The sequence below is a fragment of the Apostichopus japonicus genome, chromosome 19 (assembly GCF_037975245.1).
Source record: "Apostichopus japonicus isolate 1M-3 chromosome 19, ASM3797524v1, whole genome shotgun sequence".
Lineage (NCBI taxonomy): Eukaryota > Metazoa > Echinodermata > Holothuroidea > Aspidochirotida > Stichopodidae > Apostichopus > Apostichopus japonicus.
Window position 1 is genome coordinate 10,547,620 of NC_092579.1, and position 23,044 is coordinate 10,570,663.

Consider the following 23,044-nt stretch of genomic DNA (forward strand, 5'->3'; position numbering starts at 1 on the left):
TTTATCTACCTATTTCAATCTTCCAGGGAAGTTATTTTGTTCTAAATTTCAAAGTAAATATTGAAAAAAAATTATAATTCAAAGAGAATTGAAAATATTCCAAGCATGTTTTTAATATTAATTTTGTTTTTCATCCAGTAATTAATGCACATATATACCAACTGGATATCATGCGTGCATGCATGCATGCATGCAAAAGTTTGTCAAGCAGAGCACGTTTTTAAAATGCATGCGTGACAATTCAGCGTGCAAATTTGCATGCATGCAAACGTTTGTCAAGCAGAGCGCGTTTTTAAGATGCATGCGTGCAAACGTTCCAATTGAGCGCAATTTGCATGTTCCCCACACGCATGCAAGAATTGCATGCATGTAAATTCTACGCAGGCGTGCCAGGAGCATGCAGTTATATCCCCCTGCATGCGTGCCCGGAGAGTGCAATTTTATTCCCCTGCATGTGTGCACAGAGCGTGCAATTTTATCATTTGCATGCATGAAACAGTAATTGCATGCATGAAACGTTCCAAAAGAGCGCAATTTGCACATTCCCCACACGCTCTCTGCGCACATACCAAAATTGCACGCATGCAAAAGAAGGAAATATTTGTACGAGGGATTTTACTATTCATCAGGGTTTTGTTTGTTTTTATTTTTTTCCATTTCTTTCTGATGTTTTCTATTTACTGTATGGGGAAGATGAGCTCTGGCTTACCCAGTCACCCTCAATTAAATAAAGTTAAAAAAAAAATAGTTGTAGTACGTAGTTCACAAGGAACTTTTCTACAAAATATATATTCGTCAATTCCAATACCACGCTCTTTCGACAACCTAGCTATGAATTTCCTTGGGGCAAAACAGTGGAACATTTTTACCTATAAGCATCAGAGAAGCTCCTAATTTAAATTGTTTTAAACGTTTACTACAGCCTTGCATTTAGGGTATATTTATCTACTTTAACATTATATATTTTTTTTATGATTTCATTTCTTTCCTATGCTCCTTTCATATTTTACTATCATCAGGGTTTTGTTTGTTTTCATTGTTTCCATTTCTTTCTGATGTTTTCTATTTTCTGAGCTCTGGCTTACCCAGTGACCCTCAATTAAATCAAGTTTAAGAAAAAAAGAAGAAAAAAAGCTGTAGTACGTAGTTAAGTTTAATGGATTGTGTTTACCTTTGGAATGTGTTAATACAAATTAAGTGTTACATAATCGCTACGCCATTTACCTGTAGGATAATCTAGTTTACTTGGATGTTCTAAATTTGGACTTCTGTTGTAAATAACATTTACTTGGAAGCTTCTTTTCCATATCGTTTTCATGAGGAACTTTTCTACAAAATATATATTCGTCAATTTCAATACCACGTTCTTTCGACAACCTAACTATGCAACTCTACAGAACCACTGCCGCCAACCAACCAGGAACCACACGCCCTGCTCTCAGTGACTTAACTCTATTGCAAGTAATTGAAATTAATTTGTTAATGTAATGTATGTTTTAATTATAGTGCAAAAGAACAAATTCTCTTTTCTCATCTCTTCTTTATGTTTGTGACTGTTGGTTAATCTTGAGTGGTTGAATCCCTCATATAGATAGCTAGGAGTCATGTAACAATAGTTTAATTAACCAGCATGCAAAAATGCATTGTGGTTTCGATGATAAAACATGAGCAACTTTCTTCATGAATCTGACGTAATTTATGATGAGGGTGTACATGGGTTTCACGATTTGACCTCTGATGACCCCAAATGACCTTTGGCCTCCATCAAAAACAATAGACTTCTTTAATTTAATGTGGTACTTCAGCACACTAAATAAGAGGTCGTTCCAAGCTTCCAGTATTGAGATGTCGTGATTAGAAGGTTTTCACAATTTGACCGCTGGTGACCCCAATAACCTTTGGCCTCCACCAAAAGCAATAGGCTACTTAAACAGAATGTGGTACTCATACACACCAAATATGAGGTTTGCACATGCTTCCCTTCTTGAGATATCGTGTTTACAAGGTTTTCACAATTTGACCCCTGGTGACCCCAAATGACCTTTGACCTCTACCAAAAACAATAGACTTTTTGTAATCAATGTGGTACTTCTACACAGTAAGTATGAAGTTGGTCCAACCTCCCCTTCTTGAGATATCGATTTAAAAGGTTTTCAGTTTCCCTTCTGGTGACCCCAAATGACCTCCCCACAAAACAATAGGGTTCTTCTACTCAATGTGGTACTCATATACACCATATATTAGATTGGTCAGAGCTTCTCTTCTTGAGAAATCGTGTTTACAAGCGAGGCGTCACACGCATACATGCACACATACGCCATCATGAATGCAAATGTTACGATTATCATCGAAACCAAAAATAGAGAGCTCTAGTCGTTCCTTAACACATAAATTAATATTAACAAATAAGCAGACCTCGCCACCCCTTCTTTCGTCACGGTGGTTTGCTAATAGAGTATACTGGTTTATGTTTGTAAGGGGGGAAATTCGTTTATTGTACCACGTTTCTTTGAAGCCAATTATGGGAAAGTCGTAATTTAATAATGAGATCAAAGTTGTTATGTCGTTGAAACTTTTAATAAGACTTCGGCTATTATGATGGAATATTGTTAAAACGCTTTCATCTGACAGACATAAATTGTTCATAGATTCAATATCAGAGTACTCACATGGAGTATTTACCAAATCGTGGAAATCTCGATTACTTCGTGTTACATTGTTTATATTATCAGAAGGTAATGCCATGGCAAGCGAAATAAATTATATTAATAAGAACATCATTTCGGCTTTGTTCGTCCTTTGGATTGCGTGGTTTCTCCAGGTTTGCTTCTTTCTTTTGTAGAATTCGTCTGGATGTCCTCTATGAACTAGTTGCCCAGAATCTGTTAATCAAACACTCAGCATTGTTCTGTTCTCCCATCGTATACCTCCCTCCATCTCCTTCCAATAGATAACAATAATGTTGATAATGTAATAAAATAACGAGCAAATGATATCAATTTCATTCTTGGGCAGACTATGAATCTTTATCTTGTCTACCTTGTCCATGGCTTATACAAATACATGATTCACCATAAAGACCACCTGTAGTTGTAATTGCACATGATATAATCAAATGCAGGCGTACTTATACTCGTAATGGAGTCCGTACTCGGGTACACTTTTAAGCACTCGTTTTCGGTACTTTGTACTCACATTCGGAAAATCCAAATTTCATGAATATTCATAACTAGGGCAATTATGGTATGATGTAAAGAAGAACAAATTAATGAAGTCAAATTAGCAAAGGCTAAATCTTCATCAAATTTGCTTACTCCTACGTAACTCTGTCGTTATACTATTTTATCAAATTCATATTGCACGTGTAATAATTTTATTAAATACTGTATCATAATAAAAAAAAAAAATTATGCCTCTGATATGACCACTTGGTGAGGTGTTTGAAACAATGCAGGACTATGGTCGAGTGGATAAAGGCGGTGGCATTAGAACCAATGAAACATAATATCCGGGAGGTCGTGGGTTAGATCCCTGGCCGGCCAAAGTATAATGTCATCAGGCAAAACAGAGGTACGACATTCATTTCCGGTTGTCGTTTCCAGGCGGGGTCTATCAGTACGCTATACGCGTTGGCCATTATTTCGAAAGCCACGATGTGACCTTAAGAGAGTTGAGAAAAACGATAATAAGTAAAGTTAGTCATTAATAAATTTAAAAAAAAATTCTAACAATTTTAAGCATATGTAAATCTCGATAAGTGCATTTGTCTTGGAGTTTGTATTGAGCTTTGCTTGTTGCGTTTGAGATCTTTGACCTTAAAGCCTCAGAGGAGTTTGTATTGCTGATTGAATTAATAGAGGAATAAATATTATGTCTATACTCTAAGCTTATTATTTTCTTGCTCCGTTATTGTCAAAGTGATTCTCGCGCTGCATCCCCATACTCACATTTATATTCCTTGGGAGATCCGAGATATAACGGAACAGTAAAATGGGTCTTTCATTTTCTACGGTCCACAATTTTCTCATCTGAAAGTACGGTCTTTCAAATCGTAAACAAAACTCCAAAAATGAGCTTAATCTGTCAATTTAATAGCCAGCCAAATGGGCAATGTCTCTCCTGGTCTTTTTTCTACTAAACTAAACTATATACTTGAGTGTAGGAGTTAGCAATAGTTGGGAGTCTGTGGGCAAACCTAAGACTGATATTGTGGTGTTAATTTCTCAGGAATGTAGTACTAGGCTATAGTAGGTGCAACAGATTGAATGGGTCTGTCGAGAGAAAAAAACCTGCAACAACTGAATACTGGTGTATGTTGTAGCTTATGCATTTTCCATTAACATATATACTATACGGTCATGTCCTTAATAAGGTTTCATGGATCACACTGACATAGTGTGCCTACTTGTCAGTGTTGTCAACTGAGCACAGGGCTGATGACATCAATCAGTTTGTTATTATGCAGACAGCAAATGGCCATAATGATAATTATTAATTGTTACTTATTCTTCATACTGCCCTTACTGGCCTTACCTGAACAGTGATGTATAAAAATGCAAGAAGTCGTTAAGCTTTTCATTTAAGAATCGTTTCAGCCTGTCCTATTTCAAACATATGATTGGCATGTTTCCACGTTACATAGCTTATCAAAATAGAGCTGTTCTGTAAAGCAAGAAAATCACACATATGCATGCATACAAACACACTCATATATAACAATTTCTGAATATCTTTTCAGCTGCCCAAAGGTACTGGAATGCAAGCTCTGTTGGGTGAATTAAAAAACCCTCATTGTACTCTTTTATCATGGTCAGCGTAGCTGGAACCAGCAATGATGGTGATGTGGATTTGACAGTACCTAGACAAGAATTCAATAGCTGCTTTGTGTTGAAGTGGGTTCAACTTGCTCAAGGCCATGACAGGATGACGACTAGACATTAGGATGAATTATCTGTTGCAGAGCTCTATAAACCAGGCAGTTGTTAAAACATCCATTGGGTGACCCTCACAGTCTACCAGGCACTGCATCGCAGAAGCAAAATGAAGTGTGTGTGATACCTTCATCTTATGAGAGTGGAATGGTATCAGTGTGGCTTCTGTCAATTTGGCTTCACGTCTTTGTTTTCTTGAAAGCTGAGAAGATCTTTCAGTGGTTTCACACTGACCTCTGTACTTGACAATTCATGTGTATTTGCCAGCTCAGGAGGAAGCCAGATTTTAATTACATTAACCAATGCTGACTTTTTTTTGGACATGTGGTACATCTGCAAGGAGGTGAAGGAAGCAGTTGGAGTTGCATGGATGTGGAATCTTGTTGATAGTCTGGCAGTCTTATCCACAGATTATCCCAAAGCTTCTCCACATTGCCACATTCAGAACTTATTACATAAACTTGAAAATTGCAGGAATCTAACGAAGCACCCATCAAGGGAATTTGTTTGTATAATTATTGAAAGCTGTGACCTTCTGATGTGACAAACTAATGTGAAATAAAGGGAAGTAGATTACCTTGTAAATGAACCTTGTTATTGTTTGATTGTATCTAATGTTTGCAAAATTTAAAGTTGCATGCTACCAATTGAAACATAATTCTTTCTCTATTAATGGGATATAAATACTTCTCCTTAAAGGGTGTGGAGACTCCCGCACAAAGAAACGTCTCATGCCGGTTATCTGACCTAGTTTCGAATGCGGTGTAACAGAAGTGTTAGACACCACCATTGATCCCAGAAAATACACACACAGCTTGCTACCATCTGTAAATAGACATTAGTGTACAGTCAATACAAACATCACAGTCAATACCCACAACACAGTGCACATAGCAGCGTGGACATCTAAGGTCTAGATAAAAGATAACAAGGTATCAGGTTTCATTACTGTCTGCATTTTGTAGCGACACAAAAAAAACTTCACTTGCAAGCAACGGAAAGTAAACTTTTTCAGAGCGCGGCATGCGGTTTAGGGCAAGTCTTCAATACCTTTAAATATACTGCATCGGTTGTTATCACTTGATCATTTGCTTGTGTGTGAGCTAAACAGCTTAAATAATATGTAAAAAATAATACAAACTTTCAAATTGCCAGATATTTACTTGCTCAAAATCATTATCCAATCAAGTACCTTCCTACGCCACTGCGAATATTTATCTTCTTTAATGTGTAATTCCTTAAGAAAGGATCTGCATATGTATTAAAGCTTTGTTCTATGGACCAGACCTTTCCCTCAGGAGGGAGAGTGTTATGTAACCCACTTATTCATCTACCCTATTTCGTAATATAACTTACCATTCAAGTCTCCGAGTCTTCCGATTGTTACGATCCCAGGTGTGCTCACGCGCTCTACATAACTGGAACTCGCCAACAAAGTGTTTCTGCGGACTTCGTGAATATTCATAACTTACTGGAACATTCCTTTACACTCCGGGTATAAAAGCCGCACACGCCCGATTGAGCGCCCTCTCCGTTTTCTCCGTTCGTTCCGTTCAGAGGTTGTCGCCATACCTCTGATGGTTCCTTGGCATTGATTACTGTGCCCATTTTAAACACAGTATATATTTAACTCTATACTTTTGTCGGAACTCCGACCTACTCACTCTAATGGATTCGCGTCGCTCTATCTGAACTTTATCTACATCCAGCCGAACTACTTCTAAAGCAAGCCTGGACACTATCCGCCTGGCACTATAAGGTAACTCAAGAAATAAGCAGAAACTCTCCCCGGTTCTCCAAGTCCAGAAAGACGTTAATTGAATTAAGAATCTATAGTTATGTATTATGTTCATATTTATACTTTGTTCTGCCATGTAAATAGCTTATTAAATGCTTTAAACTTACTTTCATCCTTGTGTTCTCCGTTTTATGCCACGTGATCTGTTCTCCACATTAAGTATGAGAACGGTCACGTAACAAATCATAGTAACAACAACAATAATAATAATAACAATAAGAATGATGAGGATGACAATGACGATAATCATAATAAAAGTAATAATAGTAAAAACAACAACAACAATAAGAATGAATAATAATAATAATGATAATAATAATAATAATAATTAAAGGCATTTATACATTAAGTTGCCCATGGATTGGTGTACCTGAAACTCTCGACCCGCCCACCCTCCCCACCTCACCCCTCCGCTTTTCTTAATGGATGTGTGCAAGTTATCATGGTTCACTTTTTTACTCAACAAATGCTGTAACATGCTTGGACCACATAAACACTGAATGCTCCAAACCACTGTACTTCAGATGTTGTCAGCAACTGTTTCCATCGTTGAGGCATTTCAAGTAACACACTTTGCATTGAATTGGTGCCTTCATGAATAAAATGTAGTAAAATAAACGAATAGTTAGGAAGCAATACAATATATTTTGTAGATTTCAGGAAGTTAAAAAAAAAATCAACAACTGTTCATAACTTTCTGCAGATCATTTCTCATGTTTTTGCTTCGTCGTGGCTCCTGCTTCAAGGTGTCCTGGGTATTATAGGGTATTACACAAAGTCATTGCCCACGAAACCATGAGTATGAAGCATTAAATTCAATGAATTTTTAATTATTTCTAGAAGTTTATGCTCTTACTCATGTGCTATGATGATGCTATGATGGATGGCTAGTTCTCAATTAAAAAAGAACAAATTAAAACCATTAGATAAACACAATCATTTCACATACTGAGAGGTGCCTTGTACTTACTGCATTGGTCAGGAGAGAAAACCCATAGGTTACCTTCATGTTTAAAGTTAAGTCTCAATTTTTCCATTTCTTCTTTGTTTTAAATGATTTGCTTGTAACCCTATCAATATTGTTTCCCAGAAGACATACTGTGTTTATGCTTCTAATTGGCAACACCTCTCAGGTTTAGTCAGATACCCCCAGCCAGGCGCGTAGCCAGGAATTTGCCAAGGGAGGGGCGAAACTGTTTGCAAATTATCAGAGCCGTACATTCAGCATTGCAAACTATCTAAGCGTAGCGCCACCATGAGTTGGCGCGAAACATAAAACAGAATTTTCCCAGGTCTTGTAAGTTGCATCTTAGCATTTACTCTTTTGAAAAAACTAGCGATATCATAAAAATATTAAACTTTTTTTTAAAGGTCAAGGGGGGGGGGGCTACCCCTTTGCCCCCCTTTGGCTACATGTCTGTCCCAAGCCCCTCAACCTCCACCCTAAAGTACTACAAAGTGCTGACTGACAGGTGGTGGTTCCCAGTGTCAGCCACTATAGAATAACAATACTTGTCCATACTTTTGAGGGTATTTTGGCACAGAGATTAGTAAAACTTTTGGCTCTAAAGGTAGTCAGTATAGGCCCCAAATTATAGCATGCTATAACTGCTAGAAGTTTTCAAAAAGTACTTTCCTGAAGGTCTTTACTTTACAAACTGTTCTCAGAAATTGTTTAGGAACACACAAGATGATTAAATGTCCCAGTTAGGAAATTTCCTTGAAGTTTGTAATAAAAAAAAAGTTTAGGAATTTTGACCAAAGGTGACCATATTTGAATATCTAGCATAGTTAGGGGCCAATATAGTATACCGTTAGGAGAAAACCCACCTGGAATTAGTGATTTACTTGAAACACTCTCAATGCATATCTATTTCTTTACCAGGCCTCTATATTGCACAAAACATTTTACTCATTAACTTTTTCCTTGCAAGAATATAAAGAAATTCCAAGAGACCTTTACATAGCCACACGAACAGTGACACCAATTTATGTGTTCATTATGCTGTCCCCAATTTCCACCCCACTCACTTCCTCACATATTGTCATTTTGTAATATATTATTAAAGAGATGAATTGCTATTGCAGTTGAAGTCTCCTTTTTTACCGGACACTGCCTTGATATACCATTCTATATGAGATCAACCTCACCTTCTAGTTTACAGACATACTCACTTTAAGCATTGTAATCGGGTCTGAGTGTTTGTGTCTTCAGTTTTTTCTCTCTCTATAGGGTCCTTGATGGGGACTTAAGTGTCCCTCCTGATCCTTTTTTTCTACTAAACTAAACTCAACAGTATGTGGATATGAATCAAATTATTCATAAAGTACCTGCACTTTTTCTTTATAAGTTATTTGTTCCAGTAGTTCCAAAGTATGAGATGGCAACATCCAAACATGTTTCCTTTTAACATTTTTTGTTGTTGTTTAATCTGAAGTTAGCTGCCGAGCTAGTAACTCATTTTTAGTCTTTCATTGGAACACCACTGGATGGTCTATAATGAAGTCATGATTACTTTAAAATTACCCCTACCTTTCACATTTGCTGTGGAGAGTGATGGACACTAGAAAGCGAGATTATCACAGAGAAAATTCCTATGTAGACAATGTGAGGAAATTCAACGAGAGCTTTGCCGCTGAAAACTCCTGTAATTCCTTTTGTTACAAGTCTCATGATGGTGCCGAATACATGACCTTCTTTTTGGAAACTGTTTGGCTGTATGATATCTGTTGATGGAATTGAACCACCTGCTGAATGAATTCTGCATCACCAGAACAGATTATATAATGGCCTAACAAGTTCCAAAATTTGGTCTTTGTTCTTAGCACCTGGAACTATCTGAGCGGAGCGCCACCATCGGTTGGCGCGGATCATGCAATAAAATTTTTGGTTTAACAAACCCCTCAGATGGCCGGAAACGGCCCTTCCCGAGTGTTCATTCTGGTTCCCTGGCCTCTTGCTAACTTGAGACACCTCATTTTTTATGTAGAAAAAGGGCACATTTTTAACCTGAGGAAAAGTGGGGGCACATACCCCCTGTGCCCCCCCCCCCGGTTCCGCCGCTCTTGGAAATCATCCCTCGATACAAATGCCACACATAGTTCTGTAGGGAATGAAACTTTGGAGAACCATCAGAAGGGTGATGAATGTATGAAAATGAGGAATCAGTCATGGATGTGGAGTAAGTCTCCATTATATGGGATCAGTGGCGTAGGAAGGTACTTTTGAGTGGGGGGGCTGAAGACTGATGGCCGGCCTGGGGGAGGGGTCTAAGGGGAGGGGGTGTCCCCCTCCCCTTTGGAATTTTTTGCATTTCCAGGTAGCCTCAGATGCAATTTGGTGCAATATAGCACACTTCAACACCCACTCCAATTTGTAGACTTAATTTTGTATTTTCACCTGGCCTTAGATGCAATTTGGTGCTCCAAATGAGATTTTTTTTCTCATTTGAAAATGAAAAAGGGGTTTTCTGACTTGCGAACCGGGGGGGCGGAATGATACTTCCGCCCCTCCACATTTTTCACTGGGGGGGCTGGCGCCCCCCAGCCCCCCCGGTTCCTACGCCCTTGTATGGGATATACTTTTGCAGACAATGTTATTAATGGCCAATCACAATTTACAAAGAATATCATAACATGTACAGGCCTAATTAAGTTGAATGAGTTTACACAGTTGGAGACCATTGCATTTCAATATCTCAATCAGACCATTGTTTGTCTTCAAATTTATCATATATTTGAAATATCATGGGGAAATAGGAATAATTAATATCCTCTTGTTTGAATAAACGTAGGACTGGAGAAGAAACATTATATAGCCTAGACCTAACTGCCTGGAAGATCCACACGATTCAACACGTCCCTCATCATGAGCTTCGTTTTCAGATAATTAGGTACAAGTGCGATACAAGCTGTAACATTAACATTAAGTGTTAGGCCTTTGCCTATTTAATTATTAGCCTAGGGCCTAGCCTACTCCAGTCTCACGTCTCTCTCAGTCTCCGTGAGTCAGTGTGTAACTTGAATTCATATGGACGAATTGTCAAGTAACGCAATAACGTTATTCTGTGAAACTCCGACCACTTTTACTTGGTATTCCTCAGCACAGTCACCGGGCACACTTGCATTGCGTTCATATCAAAAATGGGTACTGAAGGCTTCACTTTGGTTGTTCAGCGTAATAAAGTGACTGTAAGTAGTGTTGCGCCGATATTACCAATATCGGTTTTGGCCGATATCCGATATTATCATCCCAATATCGGTCCGATACCGATACGATACCGATATTGTTTAACAGACAAAATAAAGGCAAAATCGTACTTTTTAGTCATGCATACATTCACAAATAAATCTTCAAGTAAACAACAAAATATGTTGTTTTGTTTTCCTTTTGTCCTAAGTTGAAAGAATGACTTTTTTCCTGATTTTGAAAAAGAAAATGGTAATTGAAATCCAACCGGAATCTTTTTCACTGCAGCGCTGCACACGATAATAAAATGGACGCAGTAAATGTGAGCCTTAACATCGTAAAGACTTACAAGTAGCTACAGTGTTAACGTATGCTTGCAAAATTGCATCTTAATTAGGTTCGAACTGTCGATCACAATGTAAAGGTTAAAATTTATTGAGTTTATACTCAATGTACAACTTATTCACTTGACCGAGTAGAGAAAAAAACTGAAAATCAGTAGAGAAATGACCAATTGTGTACGGAAAGTAAGGTGGTACACCTTTCAAATATTACAAAAGATCGAGCAAAACACTTTCGAAAAATTCACGCAAAACTGACATATCGTACTAAATGCAACTAATGTCATGTAAACAAGGCTCTAGTGCATCCATTTATGAATATACCGTAAGACCAAATCTGTTGTTAAGCGGGGGCAAAAGAAAGTATTTTCTAGAATTTCCAAAAATACGGAAAAAATTATATCCTACCATACTTAAGTGTATAGCAAATAGCCTAACCACCTCGGCGGTTACGGATCTCACGTAACTATAAAGTTCCCTGGCAACGTGCCAAAAAATTTTAACAAACAGGCGTTACACGGGGGGGGGGGGGGGAGTGAGCTCACAGTTGTGGGGGAAGGTACCTGGGAAAATTCACAGCACATGTACCGTGGTAGTTGGGTATAGGGTTAAACGTTGCAGTTGTAAAAATGTACGCATAGTGCATGCTATTCATTGTAAGGCAGTCTAGAAACAGGGCTTTGCTGAACGTTGTTTCATAACATCGGAGGTTTTGTAAGGTGCCCCTTTTAAATATTGAAACACAGATTAAATCTCGTTTCATTTTATAACATAATATAGCTACTCTAACTTGTCATTTTAAAATTTTCATCAGTTTCGTGACAATTTAAATAAAAAAAGTTGTCAGTATTTTGCATCCGCAACTGCGAATTTTTTCATCGCCAGACACGCAAAAAATGCCAAAATTTTCCCACGAGGGGTTCTACCTCATGACCCCACCAAGGCCCTATGGCGGGCCCCTGGACACCACGCCTTTATGCTCGCATGCTACGCATGCTCGGCGTGTTCGCTGGGCGAACACAGGCGGGAAATCGGCAGTGTGTTCGCGAAAATTGAACAAGGTTTTCCAACACTGCTGAACTGTGCAGTTATGCATCATGTTCAAGGTTTTCACGGAGGCCTTTGGGAAAATGAATGGTTAGTTCAGTGTATGTATGCTGCACTAATGCTGTGTATAGGCCATGGTTCACGAACGAAGGTCATTTGTTATATTCGCGCGCCGTAGACGTGTTTTTAGAGGTTACGGAGGGTCAGGTCTACATGGATATTAATCGAAAATGAATCTGAGTTTAACTGACGCTAAAGAAATGGATCGTCTTGGACAGATTAACAAATCATTGCAAGTATAAAGAAGTAGCTCTGCTGTTAAAAAGAAAAGTTCAATATCGGTTTGCTGTTATCGGCAATTAGGCAAAATTTTACCGATACCGATATGCTGCCGATATTGCAAATATCGGCCGATACCGATATTGAAAACGATTATCGTAGCAACACTAATTTCTAACCAGTTTTCCTCCCCAATAAAACTATTGGGTCATTAAGCCTTGACCTACCAAAGCTTCCGTAGTATGATTCCTGCCTTGAATCTGCTAAGTAGGTGCCAAATGCACGAAATTCAAAATCCTTCAGAATCAGACCAAAAAGCCTGCAGTGTGTGTGACGTGAACGACTAAGTTCAGTGAAATTTGACATCTGTGGGCACCTAAATTACATGGTAATCATACTTTAGGTTATTTTTGCTAAAGCTGGAAGTACCTGGTGTTTAACTAAGGACAAAAACTCAGTTTCAATGCATGAAATACCCCTAATGTTGTTAGCTTAGGCCTAGGCCTCAGGTTTATAATGGCGCTACGTTAGTATCTTAGACCAAGTCTACACCAGCTGTAGCACAATGTTGTATGAGGTCTGTATCCTAAGTGGAGTGGCTGCTGAGGGCTAATACCTTGCACAGAGAATGTTTTGAGTCTTATTTAGCAAATAATCCACAAAGGTATGCATATTCTGCTTCTGCCAATGTGCATCCAGGGGTTTTTGAGCCTATTCACTCCTCATTAGTTTTCTGTTGTTTTGTCAATTTCAGAGAAAGTTGATGTGCTAAGTCCTCAGCATGCACAGCGATATATTTTGAATGGGTGTGGTATCAATGGACTCAACTGGTTAGATGAGGTAACAACAAATCCCAAACAACTCTGACATCAGAAAGAGATATCCTGATGCTTCCATGGGAGATCTACTGTAGTAACTATAGGAACCAGTGCTTGCCACCAATGGAGAATAAGGTAATTTGACTTTGTTGTTCTCTGCCGAGCAACAAATTTGAATGTTTTATCATGAAATATGCCCCCCTATCCACCTCTCTTCTCTTATAACTGTCTTTAATACATTGTAACAACCTATGCACAAACCTTTAAATGGACTGGATATGCTATTGAGGTGAACAGTGTATCTAGATAGCATTCCAGTAAGCTTTACTTTTGACTGCTGTAATACTGTTACAGTGAGGCTGTTGTTTACAAATCCCGATGATCCAGTTTTGGCAAAGAACACCTTCAATTCTCTTCTTTTATTCTTAGTAACTTAACAGTTGCACTGGAGTGACATGCAATATCAGTTTAACATGTTCCAAACAGTTCAGGAATACATTGGGGTATGTCCTGTGGGTCAGTTTGTGAGGAATCTGCTGAGCTAAACAAAAGTAGTTTTCATCACTTTTCAGAGCCAGAGACGAAAAAGCCCTCACCGCTAACCCTTCTATGGATGATGTTTCTGCAGGTAGGGCAAGCCAGACCAAGTGGATTGTGATCAGGGATACCAATAATACCTGCAAGAATCATAGATGCACCCAAATTGGTCAAGCTTATCAAAATTGGTGACTGGAAGTGTTGTTGCAGACATAGACCTGGTTACTGCTTACACAGTATTGCTCATATGTGTATTCACACACTGCACCGTGCATACTGAAATCTCTGAAAATACATCTTTATGGACCTAAAATGATAATTGCATATAATTCTGTTGTGGTTTATATTGTGACGACTATGAAAAGTATCATTTTGGGAAAAAAAAAAAATTCAACTCTCACTTAAGGTAGCATACGCCCATTAAAAGCCCCATTGACTTACACACTAAATCACAAAAGTAATGTGGTCTCTAAGTCTAGATAGAAGTTTTCACTAGCTTAACGCTACCCATCACCGGATAGCTGACAAGTTGGCCTTTCATGGCACCATCAATTTTCCGTACCATGACCGTGAAAATTTTTTGCTATCCGAGCCGGAAGTTTTCGTCACTTGTAAACAAACCTCTTCACTCAGTGGTAAACAAATTTCCTACGCTGCTCCTGGGAAGCCTAAAGGGGTCTAAAATTGCCTCAATTGACCCAATTTTTTCACCACATGTACTTCCATTCATGCTCTTCAACATGAAAGCCACAAAAAACTAGATTATAATTGATAACAGGTCACAAAAGATGTTCTCCTGCTGCTTTTTGGCACTTTTCCTGAAGGAGAACAATCGAGCGGATTGATATAGACTCTAATAGGAGTATGCCACCTTAAGTGAGAGTTGAATTTTTTTTTTTTCCCAAAATGATACTTTTCATAGTCGTCACAATATAAACCACAACAGAATTATATGCAATTATCATTTTAGGTCCATAAAGATGTATTTTCAGAGATTTCAGTATGCACGGTGCAGTGTGTGAATACACATATGAGCAATACTGTGTAAGCAGTAACCAGGTCTATGTCTGCAACAACACTTCCAGTCACCAATTTTGATAAGCTTGACCAATTTGGGTGCATCTATGATTCTTGCAGGTATTATTGGTATCCCTGATCACAATCCACTTGGTCTGGCTTGCCCTACCTGCAGAAACATCATCCATAGAAGGGTTAGCGGTGAGGGCTTTTTCGTCTCTGGCTCTGAAAAGTGATGAAAACTACTTTTGTTTAGCTCAGCAGATTCCTCACAAACTGACCCACAGGACATACCCCAATGTATTCCTGAACTGTTTGGAACATGTTAAACTGATATTGCATGTCACTCCAGTGCAACTGTTAAGTTACTAAGAATAAAAGAAGAGAATTGAAGGTGTTCTTTGCCAAAACTGGATCATCGGGATTTGTAAACAACAGCCTCACTGTAACAGTATTACAGCAGTCAAAAGTAAAGCTTACTGGAATGCTATCTAGATACACTGTTCACCTCAATAGCATATCCAGTCCATTTAAAGGTTTGTGCATAGGTTGTTACAATGTATTAAAGACAGTTATAAGAGAAGAGAGGTGGATAGGGGGGCATATTTCATGATGAAACATTCAAATTTGTTGCTCGGCAGAGAACAACAAAGTCAAATTACCTTATTCTCCATTGGTGGCAAGCACTGGTTCCTATAGTTACTACAGTAGATCTCCCATGGAAGCATCAGGATATCTCTTTCTGCTGTCAGAGTTGTTTGGGATTTGTTGTTACCTCATCTAACCAGTTGAGTCCATTGATACCACACCCATTCAAAGTATATCGCTGTGCATGCTGAGGACTTAGCACATCAACTTTCTCTGAAATTGACAAAACAACAGAAAACTAATGAGGAGTGAATAGGCTCAAAAACCCCTGGATGCACATTGGCAGAAGCAGAATATGCATACCTTTGTGGATTATTTGCTAAATAAGACTCAAAACATTCTCTGTGCAAGGTATCAGCCCTCAGCAGCCACTCCACTTAGGATACAGACCTCATACAACATTGTGCTACAGCTGGTGTAGACTTGGTCTAGGATACTAACGTAGCACCATTATGAACCTGAGGCCTAGGCCTAAGCTAACAACATTAGGGGTATTTCATGCATTGAAACTGAGTTTTTGTCCTTAGTTAAACACCAGGTACTTCCAGCTTTAGCAAAAATAACCTAAAGTATGATTACCATGTAATTTAGGTGCCCACAGATGTCAAATTTCACTGAACTTAGTCGTTCACGTCACACACACTGCAGGCTTTTTGGTCTGATTCTGAAGGATTTTGAATTTCGTGCATTTGGCACCTACTTAGCAGATTCAAGGCAGGAATCATACTACGGAAGCTTTGGTAGGTCAAGGCTTAATGACCCAATAGTTTATTGGGGAGGAAAACTGGTTAGAAATGCTCAGAAGGCTGTTCTAGTCTAATGTATGGACACGCACTTGCTCTTTGTGGTACTTTAAGGCTGTAATACTAATTTATGCGTAAAAATCACCCAAGCGTGAAATTTTCTGACGTTTGCTTGAAAACCATTTTTACACACCATAGCAACTACTTTGATCCAAAATTGGGACTTCTAGCACTTAAAATGAAAAATTTGGCATTTTTGCTTAAGCTCTACAGTACTGTAGTAACTATAGGAACCAGTGCTTGCCACCAATGGAGAATAAGGTAATTTGACTTTGTTGTTCTCTGCCGAGCAACAAATTTGAATGTTTTATCATGACATATGCCCCCCTATCCACCTCTCTTCTCTTATAACTGTCTTTAATACATTGTAACAACCTATGCACAAACCTTTAAATGGACTGGATATGCTATTGAGGTGAACAGTGTATCTAGATAGCATTCCAGTAAGCTTTCCTTTTGACTGCTGTAATACTGTTACAGTGAGGCTGTTGTTTACAAATCCCGATGATCCAGTTTTGGCAAAGAACACCTTCAATTCTCTTCTTTTATTCTTAGTAACTTAACAGTTGCACTGGAGTGACATGCAATATCAGTTTAACATGTTCCAAACAGTTCAGGAATACATTGGGGTATGTCCTGTGGGTCAGTTTGTGAGGAATCTGCTGAGCTAAACAAAAGTAGTTTTCATCACTTTTCAGAGCCAGAGACGAAAAAGCCCTCACCGCTAACCCTTCTATGGATGATGTTTCTGCAGGTAGGGCAAGCCAGACCAAGTGGATTGTGATCAGGGATACCAATAATACCTGCAAGAATCATAGATGCACCCAAATTGGTCAAGCTTATCAAAATTGGTGACTGGAAGTGTTGTTGCAGACATAGACCTGGTTACTGCTTACACAGTATTGCTCATATGTGTATTCACACACTGCACCGTGCATACTGAAATCTCTGAAAATACATCTTTATGGACCTAAAATGATAATTGCATATAATTCTGTTGTGGTTTATATTGCGACGACTATGAAAAGTATCATTTTGGGGAAAAAAAAAAATTCAACTCTCACTTAAGGTGGCATACTCCTATTAGAGTCTATATCAATCCGCTCGATTGTTCTCCTTCAGGAAAAGTGCCAAAAAGCAGCAGGAGAACATCTTTTGTGACCTGTTATCAATCATAATCTAGTTTTTTGTGGCTTTCATGTTGAAGAGCATGAATGGAAGTACATGTGGTGAAAAAATTGGGTCAATTGAGGCAATTTTAGACCCCTTTAGGCTTCCCAGGAGCAGCGTACAGTAGGAAATTTGTTTACCACTGAGTGAAGAGGTTTGTTTACAAGTGACGAAAACTTCCGGCTCGGATAGCAAAAAATTTTCACGGTCATGGTACGGAAAATTGATGGTGCCATGAAAGGCCAACTTGTCAGCTATCCGGTGATGGGTAGCGTTAAGCTAGTGAAAACTTCTATCTAGACTTAGAGACCACATTACTTTTGTGATTTAGTGTGTAAGTCAATGGGGCTTTTAATGGGCGTATGCTACCTGAGGTGAAAGTCTGAAAATCTTGTAAGAAATTACTCTAAAGGTGAAATTGCGTTAATGTACAAACAAAGCACGTAGATTGCCTTTGGTGAGAACAAAATCGCTGTGGAATTTCATGCGTGTCAAATTTCCTTTGAGGTCAAGAGAAGTAGTCTTCAGAAAACCCAATCTACGGTACCCAACATCGACCATACTGTCATCACATACATGTTTCTGCATTACGATCATGATGCACAAGCCTATATCATTTCGTCGTCCGGATCAGACATCCGTACAAAACTGTCGCAACGAAACCGGTGTACGAGCTGCATTTCGCGTAAGTTGCTGAGTTCCTGTAGGTTCTCTCTGGCTAGTATCTTTGTAGTAAGCAATAAGATTTTGATATGTACTTGGTATGTCGATGATCCATATCAATTAAATAACCCTATTGTTTTGGTGAAGGTCAATACAGCCCAAACTGTGAATAACCTGCAAACATGGTATATCCAAATCTCTAGTTGAAATCAAAGCCCTAACAAAATTTCTCCTATGGGCCCGGCAAGGAATCACTAAATCTTTGACTTTCTGGTTTCTTATTTGTTCATTACTAGGCTGCTCATTGCCCTTTTGTAAATGATGTTCTTATCCTTTAAGAAAAGTGAATAATAAAGAAAAATACCCCAGCAGCACGGCTAATAAATGAGCAGTGATGTAAGATGTTTGAATAGCTAACCACCGGACCAAAGTTCAGCAGGCTGATTCGAAATATACCAATAACAGATGAGAACAATTTGCGGGAGGAAGGAGTGCTTCTAAATAAACCTTCACATGATCAGCTATACACAATAATGCACATGTTTTGTAGCATATATAGCCCAATACACCTGTTTTCTCAAAGGTATTCCGTAAGAGTTGGGGGGGGGTCTTTAAAGGGGGTGGGGGTCCGATCTTCTAATTTTATGGCTTAGTGGGTCACTAGTTCCCAAACATATTCGAGACGGATGCTCATACCATTTCTGGTTTAGAAGGTTAAAGGTTAAAGTGCTAAACTGGCCATATTTTCAAACTGAGGCTAAAAATCGAAAGAAACTTGCAGAACTAATAGTTTCTATGGAAAACTTCCCCACCTTCCAAACGAGTGTGATAACGTCACAGAATCACAGGAGAATGGCATGTCCAAAATACTAAAGTCTTAAGAAAGTCAAAATCTTGGTTGGAACTAAAATTTATATGTGCGGCATTCAGTGGAAAGGATTTCGACTTCGAAAAGAATTTTCGAAACAATTATGGCGTTAACCCACACCCTATATGTTTACCATTAGGATTAGCCTGATTAATTATGGTGTCTAAATGAAGAGGTCTATAGGAAGCTGAACCTCCGAATGCATATTATGGCAGACCGATGCTTTCACGTGATATCCATGTATAAGCTCATTGGAAGTTGCTCTCCATTGGAAAGATCTGTGAACTTGAAACTTATAATTACCTTGAAAGCTAATTGGAAAGGTACGTTTTGTAAATTAAATGCCGATTTTCCCGTCTTTGAACTCCAAGCGGATGTGACGTATTCGTGTACGTCAATAAGTCGGAAATGCAACATGCAATGGCATAATAATTTGTGGCGTATATGCAGCATGACATTTTCTCTTACTTCTTAAGTTTCACATCTTTTCTTACACTTGAATAAAAGGCGGCATGTTAAAAAAGACATACAAAAATTTAAAAAATATAATAAAAAAATTACCATAGGTCGGAGGCAATCGATATGACATTGCAAAACTGAGCTTTGTCTTTATTATTTAAATATAGAATTTCAAGCCAGTCGGGCAAAGTTTACACTGGCGCAAAATATATACCGCTCCACAATATAACGTCATAAAAATCGATAAAAATACTGTTTGTGATAGAATTGGACTCGCTGGGTCCATTGATGCAATGATCAGGACGATCAAATGCATTATTGTAGGGATTGAGAGGAGAATGAAAGGGTAGATAATTATGATATCATTCCGAGTCTATACAGCTAGGGGAGGCCAGTGGCGTAGCCAGAGGGAGCCAGGCTTTTTTTCTTCTTCAAATTTGCTTTGTGCTACAGTCTTGCCCCCCCCCCCCAAATGAGATCCAGTGATGTATTCAAAATTATACTTCTTTTAACATTTTTCGAGTTCTGATCACAAGTATTCATACCTCAGGGCACATGTTCATACTTCATGTATAAGGTCAGAACTTGCTAATCAGACCGAGATATTATACATTTTGGGCCTTCATCGTACCCACGTACGGAGACCGTTGATCAATATCGTCCTACAGAATAAGCGCCAATAATTTGGCCAGTTGTATAACCGTTACAAACTAACGCTAGCAACCCATGTTTATTTTCAGCGACCAATGATGCCACTTGTGGAGAATTTTCACTGCACGTATAGGTCCTATAGGCCTAGTGAAACATGTTTCTGTGGGAATCTGGGCATGTTGTGCATTAGAGTAGCTAATTTATTCACTGTATCCTTTTCATATTGTGCGGAATTATGCAGAAACCACGACGACTGTCTCCGCAATAGAGGTAAATTAAGTGAAAGTGTGTCATGTTCCACTGAACCATTAGATGTGTATTTGTGCAGACGAGTTGCCCGTTAATACATATATTTCTTGATAATTCCTACCATCAACCCCTCTTAAGAAAAATCTTGCCCCCCTAACAATTGAATGTTGGCTACGCCACAGTGGGAGGCCACGTTGACTTAGAACTTATGTTGTTGGTACAAGATCACAGATGGGACTCACTATTGTTTATAGTCTTGCCCGATTTAAAATGTCCCGTGATTAAAACGGCATGCAAATGTGGCCAAGGAACAAATAAATATTAGTAGAGGGCGCTCTTGTTAGCCTACATTTAGAGCTAATTTATGTTCTACTTACATTCAGAGCCATGCAGGTGCGTATCCAGGGGGGGGCGTTGGGGGCGCGCGCCCCCCGGGTAAGAAAAAGAGGAGAGAAAAAAAAAGAGAAGAAAAAAGGAAAAACGAGGGGAAAAAGAGGAGGAGGAGAGGAAGGAAGGGAAAAGAAAAAGAAGAAAGAGAGAAGAAGGAGAAAAGGAGGGAGTAAAAGAAAAACGCGAAGACACCGGGAAGAGAAAGAGGAACAGTGAAATCATTACAGCGCTGAAGGGTAGCCAGTGACGGATCAATGATTTCGTTAAAGTGTGCCTCACCCTACCCCTTACACCGACAACTCCATTTTTTTGACGTTTCCATTTTCCTCTCTCACTAATGATCTATATATATACTATATAACGTCTATCATAACGCGTCTGTAGAATTGTGCTATGAAACTAACTGTGGCTGGTCTCGAACTCGACCGTGTCGTCGGGGTACATGACGCATTTTGGGATGGGGGCGGCCCCCCCCCCCATTCAGCATTTTTTTAAATGATATCGCTAAGTAATTTCAAAATAGAAAGTGCTTAGATGCAACTTACAAGGCCTGGGAAGTGTCATTTCCAGCGATCTGGGAGACATTTTCGGCCAAAATTTGCTTGTACGCTTCGCGCTAACAAATGGTCCTGGGTAGTGCCATTTCCAGCGATCTGGGAGGCATTTTCGGCCAAAATTTTCTTGTACGCTTCGCGCCAACCTATGGTGACGCTACGCTTAGATAATTTGCCTACAGGCTTCGCTCCTCCCTTGGCAAATTCCTCGCTACGCGCCTGTTCGAATTTGTAACGCAAACAGCAGATATCACATCATATCAGTGAGCATGAAAATGGCGTTCCAGGATGAAAATCCTCAAAACTGTCCGACTTGCCTGAAAAAATAAACAAAAATTTTCGCGTTCAACGTGTCAATGTCAATATCATATAAGCAAGCATCGGTTATTACATCGCATGCCATCATGTACCGTACGGTCCGTTAAAATTGTGCAGTATACCGCGGGATGCTAATGTAAACAACGACATGTCTCATGTAGATGTATAAAAAGCATGGAGGTCCAATTATGTCAAAACTCTCTTTTACATTAGTAATGGCGAATTAGGGGCTGCACCCCCGCAGCGCAGTGGCGGAGCATCCATACGGTCAGGGGGCGGATGCTACCCCTGACGGACTCAAATGGACTGCTGGCGCCTTTTTCAGCTCTTTACCACTTTTTACTTATTCTACATTATTGACTTTTTTATTGCGCTCTCATCTACTTATTGACATTTGTCACATTTTCTTGGTGTCATTTGGCAATGACACCCTATTCTTCGTTTATCTGCAAATTAGCAAGGCCCTGAAAGGGTCATTTCCGGCGATCTAGGGAGTATCTTTACTCAAAATTTGTCTGTGCGCTACGCGCCAACCAGTGGTGGCGCTCCGCTTAGATAGTGTCGAAAGCGCCCCTACAGACCATTCTTGCTCCCCTGACCAAAACCCCTAGCTCCGCCACTGCCCTTACTACACTCAAAAACGTCTTTGCGAGTACACTACGAGTAATAGCTACTCTCTTAAAACACCATCGAATATACAAATTACAATGTTTTTACAGACTTTTACGTGCAATCTGAGAAATTGCAGGCTTGAGACCCATATTTTAGGGCTAGGTTTTCGCAGCATAAAACACTCGGGAAGTGCCGTTTCCGGCCATCTGGGGGTTTGAAAAAACCCAAAATTTTCTTGTACGCTCCGCGCCAACAGATGGTGGCGCTCCGCTTAGATAGTCTCCACACATTAGCCCCCCCAATAATTTTTTCGTTCCGCCGCGCCTGATTATGGGTATGTTTTGAAGTGAGTTTATTCACGAGAAATGTGAATTTTCAAATTCTGAACAAATTTGGGGCTTAAAACTTTGAAAAGTGGGGCTGACGGGTATTGTGGGCCGCGACGTAGAATCACCTACAAAAGCAAAGACCCACAGGACATGCGATCAGGTCGAAAATGACGTGTGCCGGGTTGACAATCTTCATAAAGGTTATGGATGGAAAAAAAAAACTACTAGGATATACTTGGTTCTCAGGCCAAAAGTGTACATCTGGTTGGTCATTTGAAGCCCGAGAAGTGCCGTTTCCGGTGATCTGGGGGGTATCAAAACCAGAAATTTTCTTGTACGCTGCGCGCCAACCGATGGTGGCGTTCCGCTTAGA

The 23,044-nt window shown here is 39.3% G+C and overlaps 2 long non-coding RNA genes across 2 annotated transcripts; one reads left to right on the plus strand and one right to left on the minus strand.

Moving 5' to 3' along the window:
• The first annotated feature begins 12,793 nt into the window (after window positions 1-12,793).
• Window positions 12,794-14,345, plus strand: LOC139959672 (uncharacterized). Its single transcript, XR_011790202.1, has 3 exons — window positions 12,794-12,973; window positions 13,340-13,538; window positions 13,976-14,345. It is a non-coding gene; the product is annotated as an uncharacterized lncRNA (long non-coding RNA).
• LOC139959669 (uncharacterized) lies at window positions 14,339-16,444 on the minus strand. Its single transcript, XR_011790198.1, has 3 exons — window positions 16,185-16,444; window positions 15,620-15,818; window positions 14,339-15,182 (listed from the first exon to the last, which is right to left on the minus strand). It is a non-coding gene; the product is annotated as an uncharacterized lncRNA (long non-coding RNA).
• Between the last annotated feature and the right edge of the window lie 6,600 nt (window positions 16,445-23,044).